This window comes from Atheta coriaria, unplaced genomic scaffold (genome assembly GCF_025399875.1).
Source record: "Atheta coriaria isolate IRGN ID8LTWV9N9 unplaced genomic scaffold, Caltech_Dcor_3.1 hic_scaffold_5_pilon, whole genome shotgun sequence".
In the NCBI taxonomy this organism is placed as follows: Eukaryota; Metazoa; Arthropoda; class Insecta; order Coleoptera; family Staphylinidae; genus Dalotia; species Dalotia coriaria.
In genome coordinates this window covers 9,307,439-9,322,807 of record NW_027045447.1, presented here as the reverse complement: position 1 = coordinate 9,322,807, position 15,369 = coordinate 9,307,439, and the positions used below count along the sequence as shown (strand labels likewise).

Here is a 15,369-nt window from a genome sequence, read left to right as displayed (position 1 = left end):
TATTGTAAATTATTAGAATTTCTTTATCATTTTTCCTAAATGACTGAGATTACCTCACAGAATTGACCCCCAAAAATTGCATTTTATGTTTGAAGGACCCAATTTTTGCTGGTTTTGAAAGTTTTGCACCTGAGTCTGAGGCTTGTCATAGAAGGACCATTTTGCATCGGGTGTAAGTGGTAAGTTTCTTTATCATTTTCTAAATAACTTTTGTGATTATCTCAAATATTGACCCCAAATTGCATTTCATGTGTTCGAAGGGACTAATTTTTGTGATGGTTTTAGGGGTTTTGCACCTGAGTCTGACATCGTAGAAGGACCATTCTGGCATCAGATTGCTTAAGTATTAAATTTCTTTATCATTTTCCTAAATAATTTTTGTGATTACCTGCAATTGACCCCTAAAATTGCATTTTATGTTTTGAGAGGACTATTTTTTGATGGTTTTGGGGATTTTGCACCTGAGTCTGACATCGTAGAAGGGACCATTCTTGCATCATGGCTGAGTATTAGTTTCTTTATCGACACTAAATAACTTTGTGATTCTTCTGGAAATTGACTTCCAAAATTGCATTTTTATGTTCAAATTACTAATTTTTGATGGTTTGAGTTTACCTGAACTCCACATCATGCAGAAGGGACCATTTTTGCATCAGATTGTAAATTAAATTTCTTTATCATTCTCAAAGAACTGTTGTGATTATTTACAAATTGACCCAAAGTGCATTTTTATGTTTGAAGAACTAATTGTGTGATGATTTTAGGAGTTTTGCACCTGAGTCTGACATCGTGAAGGACCATTTTTACATCAGATTGTAAGTATTAGAATTTCTTTATCATTCTCTAGTGTCGTCAATGTATTCTTTATCATTTTCTGTGCTTTTTGTGATTATTTCACCAGGTGACTTTAAAATTGCATTTTATATTTCAAATTACTAATTTTTGATGGTTTTAGAGATTCTGCACCTAGATTCATGCGTAGAAGGACCATTTTTGCATCCAGATTGTAAGTATTAAATTTTTTATCATTCTCAAAGAACTGTTGTGATTATTTCACAAATTGACCCCAAAATTGCATTTTATGTTTGAAGAACTAATTATTGATGATTTAGGGTTTTACTGAGTCTGACTTGTCAGCTGAAGGGACCATTTCTTGCATCATATTGTTTATATTTTAATTTCTTTATTATTATGTAAATAACTTTTGGCGTTATTTACACAAATGTACTTTAATATTTATACACGTGTGACAATAAATAATATTTTACTTTGGTATTTCTGATTTTTAATTTGTTCTGTTATTTCAGCCCGATTACATATTAAACGATCCTTAAACCATTTATTTTTTAAAAGGGTGCATGCTAGCGCCACATCTGTTTATTGGAAACTAAAACTATTGAAAGTTTTGAGCTTTATTCCGTCGCCACTAGAGGCAGCACATTTACTAGTTGCCGCGAAACTTTATCAACCTCCTCAGCTTTTCTGCTCTCAGATATTCAATCATTATTTTTGTCGACTCTGAGGGCAAAATTGACACAATTGAACTCGACAATTCAAACCGACTTTTGGTATTCGGATCGCGAAAGTGTAAGAACTGATATAATTTCAACTTGGTAATATCAACGGATTAAATTAATGTTTAAAATTCATTTATCAGCAAGTGCAGCTTCTGTATGTGGGAATTTTAGATTCTGTTTCCGAATTTTGTAAACTAAACTTCTATATCGACTATTTGTAATTATTTTTCTTAACATTGACTGTTTTAGGCTGTATTTAATTTTAATTAAAAAGAATTTGTATTTTACATGTAATAGGGCCTTAATCTATAAAGTGTGTTACTAGTTTCCGATTCTGGTTTAATCCTACTTTCAAGTCCGAAAGCGAATTTAATAATTTCAATTGATACAGAACCTGAATTTACTGAAAAGGTTCGTCATAAAAGACCAAAACATTTTTCTTTTTATGTCAGATATTCTAATTATCGATAAAATTACCAAATAGAGGGCTAAACGGTTGGCATAAACCAAAAAAGTTACTAAAATAATCGATGTAGAATTAAATTATCAATCATAATCCGAAACAGAATTTAAAATTTCAACTTTAATTTCAACATAAAAAGAAATCTTGCCTTTTTATAACAAAATCTTTTTCTTCAAAATTTTTTGTGCCGTTTTGTCGTTTTCAATAATGATGCCATCTTGTCAGAATTCTTCTGGGATCAGAATATATGATTATTTTTATTCTAGCCCTTTTAGTTGTCGAGATGATTACCATTTAATCTTCATAAATTAGTAATTATCTCGACAACCGAAACTGGGAATATAACTACATATTCTTGATCGCGAAATTCTAGACAGATGGCATATTTTCTCAAAATGAGAGAAATGGGCACAAAAATTTTTAAAAAAATTTTGATATAAAAAGAGCAAGGCTTCTTTACTCGATGAGGTAAAGTTGAACCCTGAAAGAAAATTCTGTTGAAGGCTACTGATATATAATTTAATTCTACATCATTTCAGCTAATAAATTTTAGCATTAACCGTTTAGGCCCTATTTACGAATACTCAGCTCATACGATGTATCCCGTCGGAATCGTCTAATTTATGAAGATTAAATGGTAATTATCTCGACAACTAGAAGGGCTAGAAAAAAAAGTAACACATATTCGCGGTCCTTGAAGAATTCTGGACAAGATGGCATCCTTATTGAAAAACAAAAAAAATGGCACAAAAATGTTGTCATTGAAATTCCAGTGAAATTATACACAAAATTCTTTTGAATAGTAGGATCACTTATGAAAGTGCAGTAGGCTGCACAGATCTCAACAATCTTGAATAGCAGCGTAGTTTTAGTTACTCGTGGATAGATGACACTAGTAGCCATTTTAAATTAATATTGATACAATATAAAAATTAATTTTGAACTATTTGGCATACTTAGCAGTGGCATTTCCAATAAAGATTAAGGGATTTATATGGATTAAAATAAAGGAGTAGCGTGTTGCGAGCTAAGTTCTCCGTTTGGAACAAATAAAACCATAAATTTATAGTCAAAATATAAAACTACCTTTTTATTCAAACATGTAGAATATACAAAATCACAAACACAATTTCTTAATGTATACAGCATTTTCAACAATACAAGCAAGAAAACAGGATAATAATATGCAATTATATAATTCTTTTTCTATAACTTTTAACAAAATAAACAAAAATGATAACAATAACAGCTTCAAGATGTTGTAAATTCATTCAATCGTGTTTGGAATCATCATCAACACCGGCAATCCAATCTTCAATTTCTGGTACACTATAAACCAGAATGAATAACAGAATAGTAAAATATAAAATATTATAAATTGCCAAAATATAACATACGTTCTTGGAACTTAAGTCCAGTTGACACATCCATCTTCAGTAATTAAAACATAATCCTCAATACGGACTCCTCCACCAGTAGGGTAGACTGGGTACGGTAGTACCAGGGGGACGGTAGTACCAATGCAAATATCTCGTGAACAGTTGAGCACAGCCCTATGCGTTCAAGGAGTGATAGCCGCATACAAGTTGAAGTATGTAAGTTGTAAGTTGAGTCACACAAAGCCAGTTACACGCGTGTAGGACGTTTTTTTGATTTTTTGAGATCAAAAGTAAATATTTGATTATAAATTGTTTTTAGTTTTTAAATCTTGTCTTGCGTGTTATATTATACGTGTGTGTTTATTGAAAATGAATGGTTTTTGAAGAATAAAGGTATGTTAATCAAATTCTTGTATCCCTATTATTTTTTTTATAATTAAATATAATTTGGAAAATGTCCACATGGGGACGGTTGTACCAAATAATATGGGGACAGTTGTACCGGTATAAACGACCCCATGCCTTGTATTATTTTAAAGTAAAATTTCTTTTTCTTTCTAAACGTAAAACGATTGCTTTATATTAGATGCCACGAGTACGTAGTCGCAAAACAGGAAAAGGCCAACATGATGATAGCGCTTATATCAATGCCTATGAGTGTATATTGAGTGTAAGAACTGGGCTCATGAGCAATGCATTGACGGAGAACCCAGCTACGTATGCAATAATTGTGATTCCAACTAATTTTATTGTTGCACACATAGCAGGACATTTAAGTATAATTTTAAAAGTGTTTTCTTTATTGTAATAAATACGTTTATTGTAATAAATAAGTTTTATTTCTGTATGGTACGATCGACCCCACCCCTGGTACAACCGTCCTGAGGTCTGAGGTCGGTTGTACCATTTCTCACCCACAACAAAATTTAGATTTATGAAGGTACTTGTAAACTTGAGGGATTAAAAATATGGGCAAAACGTAGCCAGATGATTAGGCATTAAACTATGACAAGTACCATTGGGCTAAGTACCACGGAACCTCTCCAGTTGGTCCCTATTGATAAACATGGTCATCTCAGAATTAGCCAATGCTTCATCCAACAACTGGAAAATATTTAAGTAAATTAAGTATACATATACATAAATTAAATTAATTATTTTTACAGGATCCATAAAGATTCTCATTTAGGGCACCGTACGAAGGTAGCGGTAAAAGTGACTCCCATTCAAGGCACCGTACGAAGGTAGCGGTAGAAGTTACACCCACCCAGTTTTGTACACAATGCAATAAATCAAACCTATATTAGTCGTAATTCGTAATGTTCAAATTTTCGCAGGTTGCAGGTCGAATTCCTGCATGAAACAATTACTACGTGATGGAGAATTTAATTCCGCATCTTTTGATGCTGCGCTGAAGTTATTGAAACGCCAAAGTCGCGTGCAAACACAAAAAAAATCAAACATTGCACGAAAGACGGTGAGAAAATCATCTTTTACTGCAAATTTTCGCGGGTTGCAGGTCGAATTCCTGCATCTAACAAATACCACCCGACGGAGAATTTAATTCCGCAGCTTTTAATGCTACGCTGAAGTTATTGCGACGCCAAGATCGGGTACCAACCCGAAAAAATACAAACATTGCACAAAAAACGGTGAGTAAATCACCTTTTAATGCAAATTTTCGTGAGTTGCACGTCGAATTCCTGCATCAAACTAATACCACCCGACGGAGAATTTAATTCCGCATCTTTTGATGCCGCGCCGAAGTTATTGAGACGCCAAGATCACGTTCAAACCCGAAAAATATAAACATTGCAGGAAAAACGGTGAGTAAATCACCTTTTAATACAAATTTTCCCGGGTTGCAGGTCGAATTCCTGCATCTAACAAATACCACCCGACGGAGAATTTAATTCCGTATCTTTTGATGCCACGCAGTTATTGCGACGCCAAAATCGAGTACAAACCCGAAAAAATACAAACATTGCATGGAAAACGGTGAGTAAATCATTTTTTAACACAAATTTTCACGGGTTGCAGGTGAAATTCCTGCATCTAACAAATACCACCCGACGGAGAATTTAATTCCGCATCTTTTGATGCCACGCCGAAATTATTGACATCCTAAGATCGGGTGCAAACCCGAAAAAATAAAAGCATTGTACGAAAAACGGTGAGTAAATCACCTTTTAATACAAATTTTCGCGGGTTGCAGGTCGAATTCCTGCATCTAACAAATACCACCCGACGGAGAATTTAATTCCGCATCTTTTGATGCCGCGCTGAAGTTATTACGCCCCTAGATCGCGTGCAAACCCGAAAAATACAAACATTGCACAAAAACGGTGAGTAAACCACTTTTAATGCAAATTTTACGGGTTGCAGGTCGAATTCCTGCATCAAACAAATACTACCCGACGGAGAATTTAATTCCGCATCTCTTGTTGTCACGCCGAAGCTATAGAAACGCTTAGATCGCGTGCAAACCCGAAAAAATACAAACATTGCAAAAAACGGTGAGTAAATCACTTTTTTATGCAAATTTGCAGGTTGAATTCGTGCATCAAACAAATACCACCCGACGGAGAATTTAATTCCGCATCTTTTGATGCCACGCCGAAGTTATTGAGACGCTAAGATCGCGTGCAAACCCGAAAAAATACAAACATTGCACGAAAAAGAGTGAGTAAATCATCTTTTAATGCAAATTTTCGCGGGTTGCAGGTCGAATTCCTGCATCAAACAAATACCACCCGACGGAAAATTTAATTCCGTATCTTTTGATGCCGCGCCGAAGTTATTTATATGCTAAGATCGCGTGCAAACCCGAAAAAATACAAACATTGCACGAAAAACGGTGAGTAAATCACCATTTAATGCAAATTTTCGCGGGTTGCAGGTCGAATTCCTGCATCAAACAAATACAACCCGACGGAGAATCTAATTCCGCATCTTTTGATGCCACGTTGAAATTATTGCGACGCCAAGATCGCGTACAAACCCGAAAAAATACAAACATTGCACAAAAAACGGTGAGTAAATCACCTTTTAATACAAATTGTCGCGAGTTGCAGGTTGAATTCCTGCATCTAAAAAATACCACTCGACGGAGAATTTAATTCCGTATCTTCTGATGCTGCGCTGAAGTTATTGAGACGCCAAAATCGCGTGCAAACCCGAAAAAATTAAAACCGAACAACGGTGAGTAAATCACCCTTTTATGCAAATTTTCGCGGGTTGCAGGTCGAATTCCTGCATAAAATAAATACCACCCGACGGAGAATTTAATTCCGCATCTTTTGATGCCACGCTGAAATTATTGAGACGCCAACATCGAGTGCAAACACAAAAAATACAAACATTTCATGAAAAAGGGTGATTTTTTCATGCAAATTTTCGCCGGGTTTATACGGTGCCCTGAACACGAGTCACTTTTACCGCTAGCCTCGTAAGGTACCCTGAATCGAGTCACTTCTACCGCTAACAAATACAACCCGACGGAGAATTTAATTCTACAACTCTAAACACCCCGCTCGAGTTTGTGTGACGCCCAGCTCGCGTTCAGTGATTAAAAAAACGTACATATTACCAGCACGTGGGGATAAGTACAAAACAAACACTTAGTTACACATACCACATACCAGTATTTCACTCGTTGCAACACTCAGAACTATTGTTGAAGGTGATAAAATCTGTGAAATAAATAACATTGTTAAGCGGAAATGCGGGAAGGAGTGTCAATATTTATTTTATTTTAAACGGGAGTCGAACGACGAAGCGAATGAAATTCGAATTCAAACTTAGCTCGTAAGTCAGGCATCGGAACTCGAAGGCAATTGCTAAAACAGAGATGAGAACGATAGTTAGAACATTGCGTGTAAGTAATGATAAAATAAAGCAGAGACAAAACATGCAATAAAACTTCTGCGCGAAGTGTAAAATGATATAAATGCGACACGAAAACGTGTTTATACACAAACGAATGCTGATACTAAATGAAATAGAGAGGAACGGATTGTAGATTGGCAATCTACATCAAATATTCTATATAATAAGCTAGGTAGTTGCAAAATTTGCATCGCAAAACACTATAAATGACTCCTGAACACGAGTCACTTCTACCGCTGCCCTTGTACGGTGCCCTGAATACGAGTCACTTCTACCGCTGCCCTCTTTTAAACTAAAATCACAAACGACAAACGCAACACAGAATATGAAAGTTAAGAAAATTCTCTACCAGGTAACAATTAAAAATAATTTTATTCCGTAGGATATATGCGATCAAAACTAAACAAAAATATGCTACATGCGATATGAGCAGATTGCAACGCGATACAACAACCTTGTTTATACACAAACGTTGATAAATATCCCATCCATAATTGAATTATACAGTAAATAAAAACAAACAAATTTCCAAAATTCTCCTAAAAATAAAAATGAAAAACCTTTCAGTGAGATGAAACAAGAATTGTACTTAGCAAATGGTTTATGAATTATTCTCGACCTTTCCTATTTTCCCAATTTGAATACCGTATTTAATGCAGAATTTTCCGAAGAATCTTCAATCCGAAATAATTGGAATTGAAAAAACCGACACAAAAAAGGAATAGGGATGGTTTGGGCGGAATTCCGCTGTATTGCATCTTCAAGTACAACCCTTGCGCTTTTGTAAGCGAAGGAAAACTAAACAGTTTTGAGATCAGCGGGTACGCGACTATCTTATGTATTTGCAACACACGGTAGAACGCGATAAATCAAAACAACGTGAATACAAAGTAATGGAGGACGCAGAAATTAAAACGAAAAATATAATTAAAATATAAACTCACCAATGCAAAACTTTCTTAAGACTCCAAAATTTTATCTCTCAGATTTCAAATTATCTATAAGACGCTGCGATAAAAAGTTTACGAGATATTCGCGATTGAATAAAATGGGCAAAATTGAAGTGGCGTTTATCGACCTTTTACTGTTGGAAATAAAATTATTTCATATTTTTATCTGTTGAGCAATCTTTCATAATCAGCAATTTGTTGGTTGCTATCTCTTTTAGAAGAATAAATTAAACAATCGTCGAAAAAGTATCAAGCTGTTTTTTTAAAATGTTACTTTCATCTCAGATTTCGATTTAGCTCATCCTATCTTATAGAGAATAGTCCGTAGATTAAGACGGGGCGATCAGATCTTAACCGGCATGTATTCGACTATATAAAATGCGCAAAAAGTAAAATAACATTTTTTTCTTACACTATTAGTCGATTTTTGATCAAATATAATGCGAATATGGAAAGTTTATATTTTTACCTGACAAACAATTTTCGAGTCTTTCATAATCAGCAATTTGTTGGTTGCTATCAAACAAGAGATATTAATTATCAAAACTCGTCGAAAAAAAGTATCAAGCACCCCTTGGCAATTTTTTCTTAAGAATGAAAAAATCTCTCAGATTTCCGTTTTAACTATCCTATCTGATAGAGAATAGTCCGTAGATTAAGACGCTGCGATCAGATCTTAAAGCTCTTTTAGTTTACGAGATATTCGCGATTGAATAAAATGGGCAAAAATTGAAAAATGTCACTTTTAGCGTCGCGTTTTCTCGACCTTTTACTGTGGAAATATAATTATTTTATATTTTTATCTGATAGAGAATTTTCAATCTTTCATAATCAGCAATTTGTTGGTTGCTATCTCTTTTAGTTTAAGAGATATTAATTATCAAAAATCGTCGAAAAAAAGTATCAAGCACCCCTTGGCAATTTTTTCTTAAGAATGAAAATTTCATCTCTCAGATTTCCGTTTTAACTATCCTATCTGATAGAGAATAGTCCGTAGATTAAGACGCTGCGATCAGATCTTAAATATCTCTTTTAGTTTACGAGATATTCGCGATTGAATAAAATGGGCAAAAATTGCAAAATGTCACTTTTTAGCACTTTTAGTCGCGTTTATACACCTTTTACGCTGGAAATATAATTATTTTATATTTTTATCTGATAGAGAATTTTCCAATCTTTCATAATCAGCAATTTGTTGGTTGCTATCACTTTTAGTTTAAGAGATATTAATTATCAAAAATCGTCGAAAAAAAGTATCAAGCACCCCCCCTTGGCAATTTTTTCTTAAGAATGAAAATTTCATCTCTCAAATTTCCGTTTTAAGATCCTATCTTATAGAGAATAGTCCGTAGATTAAGACGCTGCGATCAGATCTTAAATATCTCTTTTAGTTTACGAGATATTCGCGATTGAATAAAATGGGCAAAAATTGACGCGAATGTCACTTTTAGCACGCGACTTAGTCGCGTTTTTCAACCTTTTGCAACTGTGGAAATATAATTATTTTATATTTTTATCTGATAGAGAATTTTCCAATCTAAAGTATCAAGCACCCCCTTGGCAATTTTTTCTTAAGAATGAAAATTTCATCTCTCAGATTTCCGTTTTAGCTATCCTATCTTATAGAGAATAGTCCGTAGATTAAGACGCTGCGATCAGATCTTAAATATCTCTTTTAGTTTACGAGATATTCGCGATTGAATAAAATGGGCAAAAATTGAAAATGTCACTTTTAGCACTTTTAGTCGCGACGACCTTTTACTGTTGGAAATATAATTATTTTATATTTTTATCTGATAGAAATTTTCCAATCTTTCATAATCAGCAATTTGTTGGTTGCTATCTCGAAGAGATATTAATTATCAAAAATCGTCGAAAAAGTATCAAGCACCCCCTTGGCAATTTTTAATATGAATTAAAATTTCACCTCTCAGATATCCGCTTTAACTATCCTGATAGAGAATAGTCCGTGGATTAAGACGGTGCGATCAGATCCTATTTATCTCTTTTAGTATACGAGATATTCGCGATTGAATAATATGGACAAAAATTGAAATATTTCACTTTTTAGTACTTTTAGTGGCGTTTTCTGACCTTTTACTGTTGGAAATATAATTATTTTATATTTTAATCTGAAAGAGAATTTTTCAATCTTTCATAATCAGCAATTTGTTGGTTGCTATCTCTTTTAGTTTAAGAGATATTAATTATCAAAAATCGTCGAAAAAAGTATCAAGCACCCCCTTGGCAATTTTTTCTTAAGAATGAAATATTTCATCTCTCAGATTTCCGTTTTAGCTATCCTATCTTATAGAGAATAGTCCGTAGATTAAGACGCTGCGATCAGATCTTAAATATCTCTTTTAGTTTACGAGATATTCGCGATTGAATAAAATGGGCAAAAATTGAAAAATGTCACTTTTTAGCACTTTTAGTGGCGTTTATCGACCTTTTACTGTTGGAAATATAATTATTTTATATTTTTATCTGATAGAGAATTTTCCAATCTTTCATAATCAGCAATTTGTTGGTTGCTATCTCTTTTAGTTTAAGAGATATTAATTATCAAAAATCGTCGAAAAAAAGTATCAAGCACCCCCCCCTTGGCAATTTTTTCTTAAGAATGAAAAATTTCATCTCTCAGATTTCCGTTTTAGCTATCCTATCTTATAGAGAATAGTCCGTAGATTAAGACGCTGCGATCAGATCTTAAATATCTCTTTTAGTTAACGAGATATTCTCGATTGAATAAAATGGGCAAAAATTGTAAAATGTCACTTTTTAGCACTTTTAGTCGCGTTTTTCAACCTTTTACTAATGGATATATAATTATTTTATATTTTTACCTGATAGAGAATTTTCCAATCTTTCATAATCAGCAATTTTTTGGTTGCTATCTCATTTAATTTAAGAGATATTAATTATCAAAAATCGTCGAAAAAAAGTATCAAGCACCCCCCCTTGGCAATTTTTTCTTAAGAATGAAAAATTTCATCTCTCAGATTTCCGTTTTAGCTATCCTATCTTATAGAGAATAGTCCGTAGATTAAGACGCTGCGATCAGATCTTAAATATCTCTTTTAGTTTACGAGATATTCGCGATTGAATAAAATGGGCAAAAATTGAAAAATGTCACTTTTTAGCACTTTTAGTGGCGTTTATCGACCTTTTACTGTTGGAAATATAATTATTTTATATTTTTATCTGATAGAGAATTTTCCAATCTTTCATAATCAGCAATTTGTTGGTTGCTATCTCTTTTAGTTTAAGAGATATTAATTATCAAAAATCGTCGAAAAAAGGTATCAAGCACCCCCCCTTGGAAATTTTTTCTTAAGAATGAAAATTTCATCTCTCAGATTTCCGTTTTAACTATCCTATCATATAGAGAATAGTCCGTAGATTAAGACGCTGCGATCAGATCTTAAATATCTCTTTTAGTTTATGAGATATTCGCGATTGAATAAAATGGACAAAAATTGAAAAATGTCACTTTTTGGTACTTTTAGTGGCGTTTTCTGACCTTTTACTGTTGGAAATATAATTATTTTATATTTTAATCTGAAAGAGAATTTTCCAATCTTTCATAATCAGCAATTTGTTGGTTGCTATCTCATTTAATTTAAGAGATATTAATTATCAAAAATCGTCGAAAAAAAGTATCAAGCACCCCCCCTTGGCAATTTTTTCTTAAGAATGAAAAATTTCATCTCTCAGATTTCCGTTTTAGCTATCCTATCTTATAGAGAATAGTCCGTAGATTAAGACGCTGCGATCAGATCTTAAATATCTCTTTTAGTTTACGAGATATTCGCGATTGAATAAAATGGGCAAAAATTGAAAAATGTCACTTTTTAGCACTTTTAGTGGCGTTTATCGACCTTTTACTGTTGGAAATATAATTATTTTATATTTTTATCTGATAGAGAATTTTCCAATCTTTCATAATCAGCAATTTGTTGGTTGCTATCGTTTTTACTTGAAAAGATATTAATTATCGAAAATCGTCGATGAAAATTATCATCTTGGCATTTTTTTCTTAAGAAATAAAATTTCATCTTTCAGATTTCTTTTTTAACTACCCTATCTTATAAAGAATAGTCCGTAGATTAAGAAGTTGCGATAAAATCCGATTTATCTTTAAAAAAGGATAGGGATGGTTAGGGCGAAATTCCGCTGTATTTCATCTTCAAGTACAACTTTTGCGCTTTTTTAAGCGAAGGAAAACCAAAACAGTTCATTTTGAAATCAGCGGGTACGCGACTATCTTATGTATTTGCAACACACGGTGGAACGCGATAAATCAAAACAACGTAAATACCAACTAATGGAGAACGCAGAAATTAAAACGAAAAATATAATTGAATTATAAACTTACCAATGCAAAACTCATGGACTCCAAGGCATGGCAAATACTGTAAATAAAAAGAGAAAACATAAGGTAAAACAAAAGTATTTCAAACGGTTTAGTGCTATTATAATCACACAACGGAAAAAAACAAACAATCTGTGCTGTTTAGTTATAACTTACATCAGCACGATGGGTCATCCTCATGATGAATATCAAATCAACATGGGGGCGATCCACTTAACCGTTATTTATGGACTATATACGAGCAAACAGTGAATAACATTACTTTAGTCGATTGGTGATCGAATATAATGCAAATTTAGAAAGTAGATCTCCGGACAAACAATACGAGTCGGTATCCTCATACGGTGCCCTGAACACGAGTCACTTCTACCGCTACTCTCATACGGTGCCCTGAACACGAGTCACTTCTACCGCTACCCTCATACGGAGCCCTGAACACGAGTCACTTCTACCGCTGCCCTCTTTTAAACTGAAATCGCAAGCAACCAACGCAACTAAGAATATGTAAGTTTGGAAAATTCTCTACCAGGTAATATGTAAAAATAAATTTATTCCGTGGGGTATATGCGATCGAAACTAAACAAAAATATGCTACATGCGATATGAGCAAATTGCAACGCAATACAAAAAACCTTGTTTATACACAAACGTTGCTAAATATCCCATCCATCTATGAATTATACACTAAATAAAAGTGACTTACACCAACAGAATGGGCCATCCTCATGATTAATATCAAATCAACGTGGGGGCGATACACTTGACCGGCATTTATGAACTATATACGCGCAAACAGTAAATAACATTACTATTGTCGATTGAGGACGGTATATAATGCGAATTTGGAAAGTATATGTCCGGGCAAACAATACCAGTCGCCTAAAATACGAACGGATCAACCAGAGGCCGGCACGAAACTGGCTGCAAACTATGCAAGCAAGAACGCGACAGTTTATGACAAGAAAGCAATAGATGCGCAAAGCCGGCGACACATCGATGACACGCGACCTTCTGCGCGACTTGCAATAGACACGTACCTGTGATAAGAACTAAACGAAAATGTGCTGCATGCGACAGCGCGACGAGAATCTTACGCGGCGAATGCGATAAGAAAGTTGTTTATACACAAACTCTGAAAATAGATTTGTCTTCAAAACGAATACAATTCTATTTTACGATTTTTAGTTCATCCTAGTGCCATCTCTGAATAGAATCTCGCATCTCGCACGGCAAATGTGATAAAAAAAGTTGTTTACACACAAACGCTGATAATAGAGCTATTCAAAACGAATACAATTCTATTTTATGATTTTTAGTTCATGCAAGTGAACTAAAATTTAAATGATGAAATTATAATTTATGATTTGAGTTTTATTGAACATCCGAAATAAAAAAATTGAATGGCTCTTTTCAAATTTTCTGCGGAATGCTTAAAGACATATCCGCAAAACTAAGGCTAAGATATCAGTTTTCTAATTGCAGGAAAACAGATACTAAGAATGATAAAAAATTTACTTACCAGTGTATCGAACACCCGAAATCAAATGCGAGTAAATACTGAAATAAAGAAGAAACAACATTAGTAGGAACACAATTTCGGACAATGAGTTCCGGCGGAACCAAAAATTTATAGTTAAAATATCGTCTTATTCACACCAATTATTTAAATGAGTATTCTTACCAGGTAGCACATTGATTCGACGAGTTCTGTTTAAGATAGAAATGGTTCGCACAAGACCAAAATTAACTACAATATTATTTACAATCACACAACGAGACCAGCCGGCGTGCGACGGCAACCGATCACAAATACACGCGTAAATGTAATAAACACACAAAATATCGAATTCCGAAGTTTACACACGCGAAAATTATGTAGCGGGTGACTAAACACAAAATTAACACTAAATTCAATGAATTATAACGCGATATACCGAATTTACAATGAGAAACACAAATACTCGCTGCAGTAGTATCACTTGCTGCACGAAGTAAGAGATGCATGCCGGCATCACAACTGTGCAGCTCGTCTTTTACTCGCAGGAATATTTTTAGTAAAATATGCATCGCGGCGTCCTCTGAGGAGACTTTATTGTACCACATGAAACTACAAAGCGTTTTCAAAACGTTTGGCGTGCATTTGAGGCAGTGAGCGATTAAATATGTGTCAGTAGTGGAAACGCATTTAAATGACCGTGTGTCACACGTACACGAAAGTGCGCATGAAGTACCTTATCTTCAAAATAAATATTATATGCTGCACGAATAGTAAATTAAAGTATATATTGTCATAAACTCACATATTATCTTTAAAATTGCATAAAAAACTGACGAAACATGTTTGACTCCCTAAAAATCTGGATTACATATTTAATATTGAAGAAATTAAAAAAAATTATGTATTCTGCAAAGAAATTAAACTTTAAGGAAGTTTGTTATGCATTTTAGGCACAGTTAAAGAGCTTGACGAGTTTAGAGGGCATGCGTAGTACAACGCCTTTGTGGAACTAAAATAATAATTAAACATTCAAGATAGGAAAGGGTGGAATGTACCGACTTCTTCCAAATATTCCATAACTATCATCTTGCCATGCAAAAGTTGTCTTTATTATATAATAGTTTATTCAAAGAAACGAAGATTCGATATTAATATACATTTATAATAAATGCAAATCTGATAGATGGTGACTATTTTTACAAATTGTTTTAATTTTCGAAATAAACATGATTAACAAGTGTTCCTTTTAGCGGGTCAATGTTTTAAATTGCATCAGTCATTCGAAGTGTTCCAAGTGCT

The 15,369-nt window shown here is 33.8% G+C and overlaps 2 long non-coding RNA genes across 3 annotated transcripts; both read right to left on the bottom strand.

Moving 5' to 3' along the window:
• Positions 1-3,055: 3,055 nt before the first annotated feature.
• On the bottom strand, positions 3,056-3,939 carry LOC135792501 (uncharacterized). Its single transcript, XR_010548354.1, has 2 exons — positions 3,378-3,939; positions 3,056-3,309 (listed from the first exon to the last, which is right to left on the bottom strand). It is a non-coding gene; the product is annotated as an uncharacterized lncRNA (long non-coding RNA).
• A 451-nt stretch (positions 3,940-4,390) lies between these two features.
• Positions 4,391-14,673, bottom strand: LOC135792500 (uncharacterized). Of its 2 annotated transcripts, none has more exons than XR_010548353.1 (5): positions 14,254-14,673; positions 14,092-14,129; positions 12,576-12,612; positions 6,994-7,198; positions 4,391-4,463 (listed from the first exon to the last, which is right to left on the bottom strand). It is a non-coding gene; the product is annotated as an uncharacterized lncRNA (long non-coding RNA). The 2 variants fall into 2 exon arrangements; XR_010548352.1 differs by having other exon boundaries at positions 7,001-7,198; positions 14,254-14,669.
• Positions 14,674-15,369: the final 696 nt, after the last annotated feature.